Source organism: Mya arenaria, chromosome 9 (assembly GCF_026914265.1).
Source record: "Mya arenaria isolate MELC-2E11 chromosome 9, ASM2691426v1".
NCBI classification, from domain to species: domain Eukaryota; kingdom Metazoa; phylum Mollusca; class Bivalvia; order Myida; family Myidae; genus Mya; species Mya arenaria.
Genome location: NC_069130.1, coordinates 42,514,863 through 42,532,282, shown reverse-complemented (window position 1 = coordinate 42,532,282; position 17,420 = coordinate 42,514,863). Strand labels below are relative to the sequence as shown.

Sequence of the window (17,420 nt, the reverse complement as noted above, 5' to 3'; positions counted from 1 at the left end):
CTTTCATGTTTATCATTTCATTGTTTTAAATCTTATTCTCTTTTAATATTAAAAAAATATTCTTAAACTTTTGTGTGAGTATATTTGTGTATCCATAAAAATAGTTATTAAGGCGACCAGGGAAAAAATCATAATTTTGGTCAAAAACAGCTATATACTAAGCATTTTTCATTTGTTTTACTTTATTTAAAGCCTATTGTACACTATCCCGAAGTTTCATTCCATAAAAAAACAGAAATAAGGAAATTCGATATTTCGTGTACCATCACGGCATCATCCAAATTTTCAAGTATACAGAAATTTAACTTTCCGGAATATAACGGAAATTTTCGGGTATCTCCGTGGTACCGTCTCCGTGCAATTATGCAGTATGGCGTACATCTCTTACGGAAAGAGAATGGTAACTTGGTAAGTGTTTAAAATACATATTCAACATTTTTTCGTTTATTTCGTTTATGACTTTTGTACTGTAGTATAAATCGTCCACCCTTTGGATGAAAAGCAAATGAGTTATCCGGATTTTGTCTATCCGAAACTAAATCACTAGAATCAACATCCGGTATAATTTTGGCCACAGTGACTGATTTTGGTTTGTATTTTCGATTGATTTCTAGCAAACATGGTTTACCACTAGGCACTACATCGTCGCTTATTATTATTTGGTATGTTCCAATCTATAAAGGGATTTTCTCCCTTAACATCTCAGATTTTAATAAATAAAAGACGAAAGGATACAAATGCCTTACATTTTGTTTGTCAATGTCATGTCATTAGTCATATTCATCACCTATGAATAGCACTATCACCCATTCGTATTGTGGCTTTTTGCATGTGTCTTAAATTCTCATATTTGATAATAAATGCAACGATAAAATATTTCCCTTATTCTGCCACAGTTATGCACCAGTCAATTGTAACCATGGCCCCCAGGTCTTGTTTATACCGGGGATAGCAGGGGAAATGGGCCATGTTTTTACCTTCCAGGTGGACTGGCAGTGCTGAGTGAATGCGATGTTATTGATTTTGCGCCGAAAACGGGGAATGGGCCTAACCTAGGATGTCCCCAGGGGCATTTGACGGGGATCTGGTCATTTCGTAAACTCACCATTTCGTAACTGCTGAATCTTGGTTATTTCGTAACCATTCTGTTAGTCAATTCGTAACTGTCAAGAAATCAATTGGTCATATGGTAACAACCATTTAACAAGGTGATAAATAGTACACTTAGCACCTCATTAAGTGTATTGTTTGAACCTGGATGTATATTGCACAGCAACCAAGACACCAATTGGGAGACATTACTCATATTCTCGCTAGTAACAAGCCAATAATTTATGTTACTCAATAGTAATTACATATATATATATCATGGTAAATTAGAAATGATTTGTTATACTACCAAAATATGTTAATTATTCTCTTACATTTTGCTTAATTATAAACAATAATTTAAGACTGATCGCGATGTATTTTTGAGTAAAATTACGTTTACATTAATGATAAAGGGTCATTCTTGACCTATTTCATTAAAACGAACAAAATTTTGTTCTTTTCTCATTTGATCCATATTCTGCATACTTTATATCCGAAACCGACAAAAAACAGCCTAAAATTATTAGTTATGGTATTAATTTCCAATAACAAGATACAAAACTAAACATATCAGCACATTTTTAATACAATAAGCATATAAAAAGAGCATACTCTCATTCAGCAAACTCACTACATTTTACAATACTTCTATGCAAATTAAAAAAATGAAAGTCTAAAGTCATATGGTCTATATATTTAAAAATATTGGCTTAAGGTCACAATTCCTCTCAATGGTAAAACATTATGAATTAAAAAAATATTACATTTAATATTCAGCCTACTTATAATATTTCCTTGCAACATAAAAAATAGCTAGTTTGAATGTTTCTATTTGTCATAGTTTCAGAGTTTATTGGCAAATCGCACTACACTATTAGGAATAAAGAAGGAATACAACTACTAGATTTAACTTCAAATTTTTATGTTTTATACTTGCAGTAAACTTATTTTGTAAACTCAAATGGTATTAAAATAATTCCTCATATAGGAGTCAACAGTTATGATATGACCATTTGATTTCTTAACGGTTACGAATTGACTGACATTATGGTTACGAAATGACCAACAATGAGCGGTTACGTAATGGAAAGGTTACGAAATGACCATAATTCATTTGACAGGGCTTTTACCAGCAGTTTGTCTGTGCAGAGCGGGAATTTTACCTGGGATTGGCTGGACCGGAAGTCAAAGTCCCCGCTATTAGCAGGACCTTGGGGGCCCATGCTGCAATTGACTGTTGCATTATTTGGATTTTTTTCTTAACTTTACGACACGCCCCTCTACAGTATTTTATAGTCAAGTTTAGTAATATTTATTTACAGAAATTGGATAACTTAACAAGTAAAGTAAACTGTACAGAGCTTTTGAACAAATCTACATAGTACTTATAAATCAAAATTGATATTTTAGGGTCTACTCTGAAAAAACCCAAAATGTTAGTTTTGATTTGCTAAATTCGAACAGTATTTAGTCTATCCACACAAAATTTACAGGATCATCAGATAACAAATTTTCTAAAAATTCTCTGTTTGCCAAATAGGGAAGACAGGTTTAAGTGGGGTTAAAAGGTCGCTATCTGTGACCAAAAAAATACTGTTCAAAATTGTGAGTATTCATTTATCTTTCGTTCAGTAAAGAGCATGCAATGGCATAGTGGTTGGTTTAGATAATCTGACAGCGGTGCTGGACGTCAGGAGTTCAAATATTGTTGTGAGTTCAATGTACCAAAAAAATACTTTTGGAATACACAATTAGGCCTAAAAAAAAAAATATTTCTGTTTCAGGTAACCCGACCCTACCTATAAAAATGCGCCAACCCTAACTATTTTTTTCCGTTTCTGAGCAAAAAAAATATTCGTTAGCGAATAGAGAGTTATGAAGGGCGGATAATTGCAGATTTTAATCAGAATTATTGTTTATATGATAAAACAAAGTCAGGCAATGACAGTAATGTAGGAAAGACTGCCATGTGCAAGAAAACACTCTGAACTTACGACAAATTTTGAAAAAAAATCAAAAACAATCCCGACCTACCCTACCTAGAAATTTTGGGAAGGTTACCCTAAACAAACAATTTTTTTTTGGTCTTATCTATAAAAATGGCAGAGCAAAATTGCCCATATTGTAGTAATGTCTTAGATCCAGCTTGGATAACTTGGACACAGTAAGCGGTTCACACCGAGGGAAATTCTCAGATAAAATAGCGCTTATGAACTTGATCATTACATTTTTCATTGAGACAATTAAAGAAAAAACATTATTGCTGATCTTCTGAAAACAAATCTTCTAACATTCAAATATTTAATTTGTTGGATAAACTAAGGTTTATATTGATAAGAGATTGCTTCAGTTGGATTTAAACTAATCACCAACAAAAATATATGCATTTAAATCACACAATGTAAACAACTGCGCTACAAATCTTATCTGTATGTTTTGGGTTTTTAAAATTTAGCAGTTAAATATAGATTAGCATACTGGTAGGTCTGGTTGGTCTGTTGCTTTAGTTGCTAAATAAATATAATGTCAGTGATTTCATCACTATTTCTATTAAAATATCAGTTTTCTTTTTCAGAGCTTCTCACATTTGCACCATTTTTTTACCATTTGAATCATAAAAAGATAACAAAGAAACACGGATGAAACGTTTGAAAATACAATAAATATCAGTTGGTTTCTATTTTCTTGTTCATTTTTGCTTGAAATTATTCTGCTTGAATATGATTATTGTTGCTTGAATTAGAACTTAACACTTTGTGAATATTTAAGGAATGTAAGGGGTCAGATTTCAGATTGCTCATTATTTCTGGAACACTAAATACTTTATTTGATTGTGTACATTGCACTTTCTTGTTAAGCATTCATTCAAATCATTTGGGTAAATATTGGCAGAAAAACTGCTTTTGGATTTATACTGGTCATCAAAACCGGCACTGACAAAACATAAGACGTGTTTAATTAATGTGCAGGAAAAAGGTTTAAAGGTGTCGGCCCACGATGAAATGCTTGCGGGTCGCAGTACCCCTTCAAGTATTTCTTAAATTTTTTTTCTCTCAGGTAGCATTTTATTATGTGTACATTGTATTCTTGTATGTATTTTCAAGTTTACACATGATTTATATAAAGATTGTATAATTTTAGTTTTATTTAAGTTTTAAAATTTTGACATTTTTTTTAAGATTTGCCTGCCCCTGTCTGAACACTTAAATTCTTTGTCTTTGGACTATTGTCTGCAATTTCAAATCACACTTTTTGGAACAGGACACTTTTTTCTGATATTTTATCCAGTTTGACTGCAATATAAGTTGTATTTATCAATAATTTAAGTAAAAATGACATTTATATTTCCATAATTACCTGGTAGTTATTTGTTAATTTGTTTTGATTTATGGATAGGTTTATTGAGAGTGTCATGGAAAGCTGGAACTTTTCAGTACATAACATGCAAACTGAGAATGAACTGTGTGTGCCGGCTTTGTGAACAAAAACACAAGGCGGCAAAGGTAAGTCGCGTCAAGATATACTTGGGACCCCCTCTGGACACGCAATACAATTTGTGTTTCGCTTATCATCCATTTGGGGATTTAGATATGTTACCCCAGCCAACAGGCTGAATGTCTAATTTTACTCAATTATTATTACTAAGCTTTGTTTTAGTGCAAACATCAACATGTTTATCTAATTGCAGTTGCTACTTGGGCCAATAAAGTTAAGTCAGCAACCGTCTACCAGACTGCAAGATTCATCTCTTCCAAAGGATGTTGTACCTTTCCAGGTGGGTGTGCATTGATTGATTAATTGATTGATTGATTGTGAGTTTGTGTAAATGAATAAGTGTGAGACCATATCCAAATGTTGGGCGGTAAAGGTGTGTGAGTATGTGCATGCTTCATATAAGCCATTTCTTATTTTCCTGTGTAACTATATTGATGTTTGATTAAATTTACACCACCGTGTTACAGAGTAACACTTTAAAATTGGGCTAAAATCATCAAGCTAGAGCTTTGCATAATCTTTTTCAAACTTCTGCGAGATTTCTGCCCTTGAAAGTATCTGCTCGCAGCCCGCCTAAAAGTTACAATTTGTAAACTTTCGGATACACTTTTTTGTTAATTTGAGATCTTAATGAAGCTACATTGTACTTCTAAGTAAATAGATGCTCAAAGTAACAAGATGCCCTGGGTGTTCACTGGGTGACAAAGGCTACCTAGTATTGGTTGTTTTTCTGAAAAGATGTTTGTAGTGAATTGCCCAGTTGCAGTGGTTTTGACGCCACAGAACCAGCACAGCTCCATGACAGGTATATATGTTTTCGTCATTGATGTCAGTACTGCTGTACTGGAGGGCTCATAATTTCTGTGTGGAAATGTCATCTGATACACTCATAACGACGTATTTCTAGCATAGCTTTCATAAGTGCATGGCCATTCTCTGTCATTTTCAGATACATTGTGTTGTGTGTGGATAAGAAATGCAGAGTGGTACCACCAATCACCTATGCCACCATTCCCCTAACAGACAAAAGGCTCATGTGGACAGTTCCTGCAGTTTACAGCAAAGCTCTCAATTGTAGCCCTACAAACTTCAGGTAAGTGATAAATCTGGGCTTCAAGATATCTCTGTACTCACTTTAAGTTTATACTTCATTTGAACAAAACTTACAATTTCAGCATCAAAATCCAGGTTTAGATCCCAGGCCGAACCTTGTCTCCTTCATTAAATTTCATTTCAGATGTTCTATAAGCCACATGTTCACTACTTATGACGGATAAGAACTTTCGCAAATTGATTATAAATGCGTTTTCCCAGATTTACACCCTCCTCTTGCAGATACTGCCGATGTTGTAGCTTGGGTGCACCGGGCCGGTTTTCCAGCCATGTGAAATCAACATCTCCAGCTGAACTGGGGTCGGGAATTATAGAAGACTCCTTAGCAGCATGGTGAGCTTTTGCATATTTATTTCCAGGCTCGTATACCCGGCCAGACTTCTGCGTTTAAGCATTCCTTTCGTCATTTTTTTAAATAACATATCTCAAGTCTTTCAATGATATCACAACTGTGACACCTTTGGAGACTAGATTTAAATTAAGGAACCATTATGTGTAGAAAGCCTTTTGGGTGATTTAAAATCAAATTAGTAAACAGGATTCTCATGGTTCATGGTTTATAATTGGCCTTGTGGACCTTTTATTCTTTACTTTGGTAAGAGCCGCTTAAGTATGTAAGAAGGTGTGGGGGGTACAGATGTGATAGTAAACAGTGTTTAATAAGGTATATTTGTTTTTATTTTATCACCATTTTGAAGGTAATGATTGTGTTAAATCAGGGATAAGTAACAAGTTTAACACAAACACTGTAACATGTTCTTTATTTCAAATAAATCTATAAATTATCTCTGGAGAATTAAGTCTGATCTCCATTTCTCAGAAAATGTAGCTGTCTAAGTGTCTATTCCATCAATGAGTATCACTGTCTTTAAATTGCTGTTGCGGTACAGTTTAAATAGCAAAAGTTTTATGGCCTTGCTTGTTTGCAACTCCTCATTCATTTTTGTACAGTGAGAAAAGTAAGGGAATTCTAGAGATTTACTAGAATTATGGATTGTTTTTCTTGAGTTACACAGTACATAAGGAGGAATTAGTGTGTACACAACTCCTCATTTTATTCCTGTTTATTAATTATTTATGTAACATAGATGTGTACAAGACTTATGGTACTTTAGAAACATGACATAAAAGAGCTCACTTTGATTAATTTTTTCAAAAAAAGATTTCTTTACTGTTAAAGTAAGAACTTTTACTGCATAGTAAGTAATGTCTTCTGCTCATCTTTATGACATCATTATATGGAATGATGTCAACTTCCCAAGACACATTTTCACATAGCACAGCTCATTTATATATATTGCTGATGGAATGTTTAGAATGGGACAGTTTTAATTGGACATAATGTTTTAATCGCCATTTTACAGAGTGCCAGCCAGTCATTGCTGTTCTTTGCATTGCTGAGGAGGACAGTCCTGCCAACATAACAGTTTGTTCAATAACAGGTTAAAAACTGGTCTCCATTTACATTTTTAACCACTGCCAGATTATATAATCTTATATAATGATAACTCCTTCTTCACAACTGTTGTTAAATATATAATGTTTAAACTAACAATAAAATGGAAATTATGCTCTTTAAACTTAGAACCATTATTGACTGTCAGATGCTGGTAAATGAACTGGTCTTGATGTCCTTTTCTTGAGATAATAACTATTTGCATATTACCCCGGTACTACTATTGTACATTCAATAGAACATCGTCTTGTTTGTATCGTTAAATGACTTTATAATGTTCCCCCTGTGTAAGACTACCAGTGATATATCGATAGATATATGGGTGCTTTTCAAAATAATGAGGCAAAAGTGTGACATAGGGGTTGAAAATTCTAACCCAGTTTTCATGATTTTCACCTATTTTACATTAAAATAAATACTTCAAATTACACAGAAATAGCTTTGGGAAAGTATCAGGAAATACAAATAAAAAAATATTTCGACCTTAAATCCAAATATTGCAAACATTTCCAACAATACGGGTGATATATAAAAGTGTCAAGAACCTGGAATAAATCATATGCTTTTTCTGAATCATATAATCAGTAAGTCATATGCATAATTACTCAGTTGAAAAATAAAAAATAAAAAATAATCACATTTTGTCTAAATTTGAAACCAAAAATAAATTGTAACTTAACAAAGTTTTTGCTGTAGATAGAACAAGAATAAAATAAGGATAAAATCTACATTAACCACATACAAAATTTCAAGAATGTATTGTAACTTACAATTGCCAAATTTTTCATTTCAAAATTGGACTATTCTTCGGTGCACAGGGGACACATATTAAAAGACCATATAATATGCATTTATAATCACTTTTATGTTTATAAAATAATTATTTGTGATCAACTTAAGACATTTCTGGGTGTATGATAGAGTGTATTCCTCAAAATTTCTTCAGTATCACATTTTTTCACAACAATTTCTTCAAAATCCAACGGCATGAAATGATGCAAATGGAAAATAGTGGCTAAGAGAACAACTTACAGCAAACAATCACATATATAACATTTATTACTTCATATTGAGTCTAAAAATAAGAAATTATCATAAATGGTAATATAAAGTACAGGAATTCATACATGTTAAGTACTTTGTTATGTAATGGAAAAGGTGCACAGGGGACAAATTATAATGCAAGTAATATTTGTTTAATTATGTAATTTTTTGTAACTTAACTTTTCCTGGTAAACATTTTAACAATAAGAGGAACTGTACTTTCAGTAAAGCATGAAACAATACTGTAAATGTTTGAAAGAGTACATTAGAGCCTACAAAACCAAATTTATAAACAATCAAATTGTCAAAGTCTTTTCTTGCCACTCCACATATTCTTAGCATTGCTTGTGTATACTAGCTGCCTTTTTAAGTTTTTCCTGATTAAGTTGGTGCGCATACTATTCTTGTGACTATGACTGACAGACATCACCAATAGTGTAATTTTCTTTAACATGACTTCTTTTAAGACCTTCTCTTTGGTGTAGCATTCTTTACCAGATGGTTAATTGTGGATGCCATGGAATCCCTCTGAAGGGATTGTTTTGCATGTTGTGTTTTCTCTGTACTGATGCTGCTTCAACAGTGTGTGTTCATGCCTTCTTATCTTGCCCTTTCTCCTTTTATTCTGTCTGGCATTTTCTGGACCTTTGTTGTTTGCTCATTTCACTTCATTTTATTTCTTCTCTGTCTCTGCTTCTTTAGTTTCTCCTTTTCTTTTATTTGTAAACCATATTTAGTATCTAGTTGTCTTCGTCTTTGTCTTAGCGTTGGAGCAATACCTGACAAATTCTGCTCTTTTTCTCAGTATCTTGATCTCTGTCATACATTTTCAGCATCTTTTGATCATTTCTAGACTTCATTTAATGTTTTCTAGAGTCTTTTCTTCATTTGTTTTCATATTTTCTATGTGATCTCTTTAGAAAAAGGAAGCTTAGGCCACACCAAATTAATAACTTGTTCATTGGATTTCCCGAACCTTTTTCTTCAGAAAAGCGAAAAAAAAATTTATCACTTGTGCCCGCACCATCTAAAAAAATAGTTTTTACGAGCGCTAATTTGTTAAGTAGAATGTAGCCTTTTCCCTTATAACCGTGTCATTCGGAGCTCCTCGGCCATTTTATCAAAAACAACCTCGGATATATGCCGGTACATCAGTTGAAGTAGTTCGTAGATTTTTGAATTATATCATTTATGAAATGAAGTGTTTTAGAATTGTATTTATTGATATAAGTTTAAATTGATTGTCAGTGAAGTTTATTATTGCAAACATAAGTAAGATTTCCAAGAGTAAAGTCATAAAGTTTAACTGCTAAATAAAATTACTACGCGATCTACTTGCAGCGGACTTAAAAGTACCTCTTTTTGAGTATGTAAACCGTCCAAATACATCCGAGGTTGTTTTCGATAAAAAATGGCCGAGGAGCTTCTAATGATAACGGTGTTTTTCGATCGTAACAATTATCAAAGAACCGGCTAGTCTCAATCATGCAGCCACTCTTTAGAGTCAATGAACGATATAGACCCGGATACAAGCGTCTAGATGATCGAGACTAAATTGGCAACATGAGAACATTTATTTCACTACCTGATTCTTGAAAATTACGTGAACAAATGACAATTCTACTACCATTTATGTTTGATTAATTTTCGGACAAATGTGTTTGTTTTAATTTGCCTTCCGCTTAAAGTAAACGTATATATACTGGGCAAGAAGTGCTGAATTTCATCGTGAATGACACTGATTATCCAAGTTTGAATTTGGTTCGAACATGTTTGACAGGAATTCAAAGACATTTTTTTGTCAGCAGTCTTATATCACTGGTTTCCATGCATTTTCGCATACATTGGTTCATTCCAAGATAAAAAATATAACCTTTTTCAAAATGTTCAATCTGTGAGAGCGCAGCTTTAATAAACCTGTGAAGACTTGTTGATGTGAAACTTAACTCTCAATCAAACTTTGGTAAAAGATCAGATGCGGGGCTCCGTGTGCGGCTTAGACTGTGCTAATTTTTATTTAATATGATGAAGAGCTAGTTAAGTTATCTTTGTTTAAAGTCTTCATTTGAAGCAAAAAATGTTTCAATACCCTGTATGAATTTTCTTCACCGGATATTGATTCATAAAAAACATTGCTCCAGGGTTCGGAGCTACTTTTTGCTATAGGTCTATATGGAAAAATCTTCTCCTTAGAAGTCAACTTTGTTCCCCAATGTGCAAGGCACAATCGGTGAAAATAATTTCAATAAAAGTCACTGATTATTATTAATGTTATTATTATCAATAAACTTTTACTATTTCAGGAGACAAACAGAAACACAGAGGTGCTACTGGTATACATTCCGATGGAAAAGACTACAAAAGCATCTCCCATCATTTTGGTGTGGCTCAGATCAAGAGGAGAATTTTAAGAAAGGTAATAACTGAGCAACTAAGAACATGCAAGTTGCACTGGTAAGAGTGTAAGACCCATCTCGCTTCATAAGAATTGATAATCATCAATGCATTAAATCAAGAAATTGAAACGTAAGTGTCTTGTCTTTTGCAGTGTTTTTGAAATGGAATATAATTTAAAAAAAAAAACTAAATTATTTTTAATGTGATTGTGAATGTGTGATGTTTTCTTCTGATCATTCTCTCTCAAAAGACAGATACAAAAAACATATTTGTAGATTTTTTGTTTTACTTGTAAATATAGTTTTAAGGTTGTATTTTAGGCAAAGCCTTTTATTCCGCTCAATACAAACTTAAATATTGTAAGAGTTATAGCCCTTTGTAATTTTTAAACAAATACATTTTTTTCTTGTTTTTGTAAGCCCATTATTAAGGGACTTTTAATATTTTCACCAGCTGCATTATAAAGTCAGACCAAAAGTGTCCAGTAAGTGTCCAAACAATAACTAAGTTAGAATCCTTTCTCAAATCAGGTGAGCAATATATAGGGCCATCTCTGTGTTTGTCTGACAAAAAAACAATAATCAATCTTTGAGTTAAATTGACAAATATTGTTGTTGAATGTTTTGTAAAGACATACAATTGGATTACTTTTGTGTCAATAGGATTAAGGTTTCTGTACATAAAAAATATTTAGAATGGCATTTGGGTCAGTTGGTTCACGTTCAATATTAGTAATATTGTATATTATATTTTAAAATTAATTACCAAACAGTTTCTTCTCAATTGCGTTGAGTTAACATACAAGTTATGAAACTTGGAATACTAGTTCTTGGTGATATTAATGAAAGACCTTGTTTTGTCACATTGACTTGTAATCAAGCGCTAACTTCCTCTAAATTCTCTTCAGGTGATGGTTGAGCACACACAAGAAGACATAGATCACAGGTGTCCAGGCATATGAGTAGACAGGAGTTTCACATTCTGCCAAACTTCATCAGAAGAGCAGAAAGCTTCTCAAGATCCCGCACTACACACTTAGACATAGTCTTTGACTACAACAAGGGGATGAAAGTACAGAGAGGTCCAACTGAAATCAATTCTGTGCTGCGTCATTTCTTCATTCTGGAAGTCAATGGACATGATTTATCATGGCATCAAGTGTGCAGTCTGTCCACTATCAGCAGTCTTGTTCACCAGCTGTGCAACTTGAGCTGGTAGCTTTATTGCTTGAAGCCACTGCATAAGAGGGGGAAGGTGCAGGCTCATCAAAAAGTCTCAAAAGTTGAAACTAGGAAAAGAAGTTTATCAAGAGTGTGAATCTATTTTGAAAACAATCGTTACAATGATTTGGTTTCCTTTGAAACTTGATACATGCTATGAATTGAGATGCTTAAATAAAGAACCGCTATTCAAATATCAGGAAACTGCCTTTTTCATACTTAAGGGTAAATGATGTCGCCATTTCCTGTATGTATTTAAATAAGATATGTCTCCACAATTAATATTTTTTAGGGAATTTTTTTCAACCTAATGAATGAGATTAAATTGTACAGCGTTATATGAGCTTAATATGTGTTTTCTGTTTCTTTAAAATTTGGTGAAAAATTGTCAGAAGATAATTAGACCAGTATCCATTACTGCAATCATACAATCAAATATACAGGGACAAGCCCACTGGGCATATAATATAATTAAACCCTGTTTAGGGGCACGAGGCAAACAGAGTTACTTTCAAACGTTAAAGCTGCACTCTCACACTTTGGATGTTTTGACAACCTTTTTCATTTTATGTCTTGGATTGGAACCATCCAATTTTTGCGAAAAATTCCAGATTTTTCTATTTAAGTTAAAACATTGATGTTTTTTTATGCACTTTTCTTAAACCGTTAGTAACATTAATTTTCGAACGGAAATATGAAATATGTGATCTGATCTTTTGTCAGCAATCTTTTATCATTGGTTTGCAGATAATTATGCAAAAACTTGCTCATTCCAAGACAAACAAAGTTGTGGAATCGGTATATCTGTGAGAGTGCAGGTCTAAATGTTTAATTGCTTGATTGTACTACTGTATTAGAAATTACAGGGATTGGGGCATATTTATAGTGTTTTTATTGCTTGTTTTTGATTCATACAGTCATACTTTATTCTTCAGGGCACAACTTACAAATAGACGAAACTGGAAAATGGTCATATCAAAAGGTCAAAGATAATGCAAGTTGAACAATCATATTGTTCATGGCTTGTATTTTTGGTATATTTTGTTGCATATGCTATAGAAAAGTTGAAAGTTAAAAATAAATTCATTGTTGAAATGATGGCTTTGAATGGTATTGTCAGATGAGAAACGGCACTATTAAGAAATAGGTATAATGGTACTTTATTTATTTTAATCAATTTTAGATATTGTATGAACATTATTATCTTGTTTAGTACATGAGACCTTTTAAACAGTTATTGACAATATAACAATGTGTATATGAAGCTTTAGATCAACACTTAAAGCTGCACTCTTACAGATTGTCAGTTTAGACACAAAATTGTCTCAAAATCAACTGATTTGGTTATCATTCCTTTAATTCAGTCATATTAGATAATTCACAATAGAACCAATCAAAAATGTTTGGTAAAACTGCCGAAAAGTTCATTTCCATTAAATTGTTCGTAATGCTTTAAGTCATAAAACATCATTTTTTTAAACATAAATATGATAAACTGCAATCTGATCTTTTTTCAGCAGTCTTATATCACTTAAAATTGGGTCTAGACATTTCTGCAAAAAAATACTCCATTTATAGACGAACAATAAAAGAGTACCGGTAGTCAAAACAATCCATCGGTGAGATTGCAGCTTTAAATACACCTTTTAAGACCGCTGTAAAATTCCAATGGTTTGCCTAAATCTTTAAAGCTAGCATACTGTTTAATTGACAACCATACTTATTGTTTAAAAGTGTCATGATATCTTTGTACAATGTTTTTATATAATTCATTAAAGAAGTCAAAACAAATTTGTTTATCTTGTAATTTGTTATCTATTATTTAAATAACTCAGACAAAAATGGGAACGTCAGTGCTAGTTCTTTTACTATTAACATCCCATGAAGTTTCTATTGGTGTAGCAGCAAGGAGGTATTACATTAAGGATGCATCATTTAAACCAAATTATACATTCATATGCACATCATACAGGCGTGTAGCCGCCTATACGTGAATACGCGGCTGAATCCACATGATTCTGACAAAAAAAATCAACCAAAGTTGCAGTATGCGAACTTGACTACATGAATCTAAAACTGGTTATTTTCCAGTACTAAATAATGCACATCGGAATGCCCAGAATGCACAAGATTGCACCATGGTTTTCAAAACTTTCTGAGGGGGCACGCCCCTAGACCCCCCAGCATATTTATGAATCCATATGAATAGGGGGGTAGCTACACCCCTGACATAATTGAAACCACAGTGTGGCTAAACAACACTTGTATGTTTATCATACGCAGTGATCTCCCATTGAAATGCAATCGTCAAAGAATCTGAAGGGGCTGTTTATATGGACTAGATTTGAAATGCACCAAGTGTTTAAAAAGTTGATTTCAGTCACGAAGAGAATCAACCATACCCCGCACTTGTTGGAGTAAGATGAAATGTCCACTTTCCGGGAGAAAGAAAGTACATTGAAAATGTTCATTTGATTCAAATTACTTTATGTTTTTATAAATATGTTGCAATACATAAAATACGTTATTTGTTATAATTGTTTACCCATGTTGAATTTTATTTGGTAAATTTATAAGAGATTTATATATTAAGAAACTCAGCCGCTAAAGAAGATATGATTTTGACATACTTTTTTTTAATCTTTCGAACATGAGTTTTTGAGTGAATATAAGCGAAGCGTTAAGTGTTTTGAAAATGCATCTTTTACTTGGATTTTATAGATTGTTATTACGAAATAAAGTATGGCGAATCAAATGAAGTGTTAAAGCCAAGCTATTGGTGGCTGATACCCTTCAATAAATGATGATATGTGCTAAAATATAGTCTTTGAAGTCCAAAATTTTGAAATGCGTTACTAACCCGATTCAACAAAAGGCTGTTGCACAATCAGTTGATTGACATAATCACGTGATAAACCAATAACTTCCATTAAGATTAAAATATTCAACACCTTAGAATGAGTCCCTGTGGGCGAGTGGATAAGCGATCCGTTTTTTATTCTATGTGTTATCTGCACCCCCATATGCTTGCTCCCAACTTGAACAAGATTAATTTTTAATACTTTAATCGTTTTTTAAAAATGCAATTGAAGTATAAAAGAAAATCAACCTGGTTACTATTATTTCTGCAATTTCAGTACCAAGGAGTAAAATAAATATACATGTAAGTGTTTTCAGATGCATTACGAGGAAAAATATGTTTGGTGCCAAAACATGAGAGAGTCTCTTTAAACGGAAAAGTTTTGGCAGTTACTCAGTCAGTCAGATGATGATAAATATAATTGCATAGCATCATCGCCCTGGAGTACAAGAACGTTGTATACAGAGTATGTTTTTACTGAACATGCGTCTGTTTATTTTGATGCCATAAACGGTTTAAACTGTTTAAAGGAACTATAACATTATGAAACAACAAATCTGATTACAGATATCAGTGGCAGATCCAGGAATTGACTTAAGAAGGGGTACGTGAAACTCATGGGCTTAATCTTTCCACATCCTTCCCTCCCTCAGAACAGAAATTGAATGGCTTAAAATGTTGGACCGGGGTGGGGGTTAGACTCCCCTAATTTATAGTCTGAAACAGTGCATTTTTATCTTAATATTGTATTTTTTCCCGATATCGTTTTAGAGCAGCACTGACTGTTCAGGTCAGTATATTTGTTTTAAAGCAGCACTGTCTGTTATAGTCAGTATAATCATTTAAAGCAACACTGTCTGTTATAGTCAGTATATTTGTTTTAAACGGCACTGTCTGTTCAGGACAGTATATTTGTTTTAGAGCAGCACTGACTGTTCAGGTCAGTATATTCGTTATAGAGCAGCACTGTCTGTTATAGTCAGAATATTCGTTTTAAAGCAACACTGTCTGTTATAGACAGTGTATTCGTTTTAGAGCAGCACTGTCTGTTATAGTCAGTATATTCGTTTTAAAGCAACACTGTCTGTTCAGGTCAGTATTTTCGTTTTAGAGCAGCACTGTCTGTTATAGTCAGTATATTCATTTTAGAACAGCACTGTCTGTTCTGGCCAGTATATTTGTTTTAGAGCAGCACTGTCTGTTCAGGTCAGTATATTTGTTTAAGAGCAGCACTGTCTGTTAAAGTCAGTATATTCGTTTTAGAGCAGCACTGTCTGTTATAGTCAGTATATTCGTTTTAGAGCAGCACTGTCTGTTCTGGCCAGTATATTCGTTTTAGAGCAGCACTGTCTGTTATAGTCAATATATTCGTTTTAGAGCAGCACTGTCTGTTCTGGCCAGTATATTCGTTTTAGAGCAGCACTGTCTGTTATAGTCAGTATATTCGTTTTAGAGCAGCACTGTCTGTTATAGTCAGTATATTCGTTTTAGAGCAGCACTGTCTGTTATAGTCAGTATATTCGTTTTAGAGCAGCACTGTCTGTTCTGGTCAGTATATTCGTTTTAGAGCAGCACTGTCTGTTATAGTCAATATATTCGTTTTAGAGCAGCACTGTCTGTTATAGTCAGTATATTCGTTATAGAGCAGCACTGTCTGTTATATTCGTTATAGAGCAGCACTGTCTGTTATAGTCAGTATATATTCGTTTTAAAGCAGCACTGTCTGTTATAGTCAGTATATTCGTTTTAAAGAAGCACTGTCTGTTATAGTCAGTATATTCGTTTTAGAGCAGCACTGTCTGTTATAGTCATTATATATTCGTTTTAAAGCAGCACTGTCTGTTATAGTCAGTATATTCGTTTTAAAGAAGCACTGTCTGTTATAGTCAGTATATTTGTTTTAGAGCAGCACTGTCTGTTATAGTCAGTATATATTCGTTTTAAAGCAGCACTGTCTGTAATAGTCAGTATATTTGTTTTAAAGCTGCACTGTCTGTTCTGGTCAGTATATTTGTTTTAGAGCAGCACTGTCTGTTCTGGTCAGTATATTTGTTTTAGAGCAGCACTGTCTGTTCTGGTCAGTATATTTGTTTTAGAACAGCACTGTCCATTCTGGTCAGTATATATTCGTTTTAAAGAAGCACTGTTATAGTCAGTATATTCGTTTTAAAGCAACACTGTCTGTTATAGTCAGTATATTCGTTTTAAAGCAGCACTGTCTGTAATAGTCAATATATTCGTTTTAGAGCAGCACTGTCTGTAATAGTCAGTATAATCGTTTTAGAGCAGCACTGTCTGTTATAGTCAGTATATTCGTTTTAGAGCAGCACTGTCTGTTATAGTCAGTATATTCGTTTTAAAGCAGCACTGTCTGTAATAGTCAGTATATTCGTTTTAGAGCAGCACTGTCTGTAATAGTCAGTATATTCGTTTTAGAGCAACACTGTCTGTTATAGTCAATATATTCGTTTTAAAGCAGCACTGTCTGTAATAGTCAGTATATTCGTTATAGAGCAGCACTGTCTGTTATAGTCAGTATATTCGTTTTAGAGCAGCACTGTCTGTTATAGTCAGTATATTCGTTTTAAAGAAGCACTGTCTGTTATAGTCAGTATATTCGTTTTATAGCAGCACTGTCTGTTATAGTCAGTATATTCGTTTTATAGCAGCACTGTCTGTTATAGTCAGTATATTCGTTTTATAGCAGCACCGTCTGTTATAGTCAGTATATTCGTTTTATAGC

At 33.3% G+C, this 17,420-nt stretch overlaps 1 long non-coding RNA gene across 3 annotated transcripts; it reads left to right on the top strand.

The window, feature by feature from the left end:
• Positions 1-328: 328 nt before the first annotated feature.
• Positions 329-13,626, top strand: LOC128202687 (uncharacterized). 3 transcript variants are annotated; one of them, XR_008255788.1, is made up of 7 exons: positions 329-408; positions 4,781-4,867; positions 5,537-5,680; positions 5,923-6,033; positions 7,065-7,142; positions 10,504-10,616; positions 11,505-13,626. It is a non-coding gene; the product is annotated as an uncharacterized LOC128202687 (long non-coding RNA). The 3 variants fall into 3 exon arrangements; XR_008255790.1 differs by lacking the exon at positions 329-408 and adding an exon at positions 557-589; XR_008255789.1 differs by lacking the exon at positions 329-408 and adding an exon at positions 565-662.
• Positions 13,627-17,420: the final 3,794 nt, after the last annotated feature.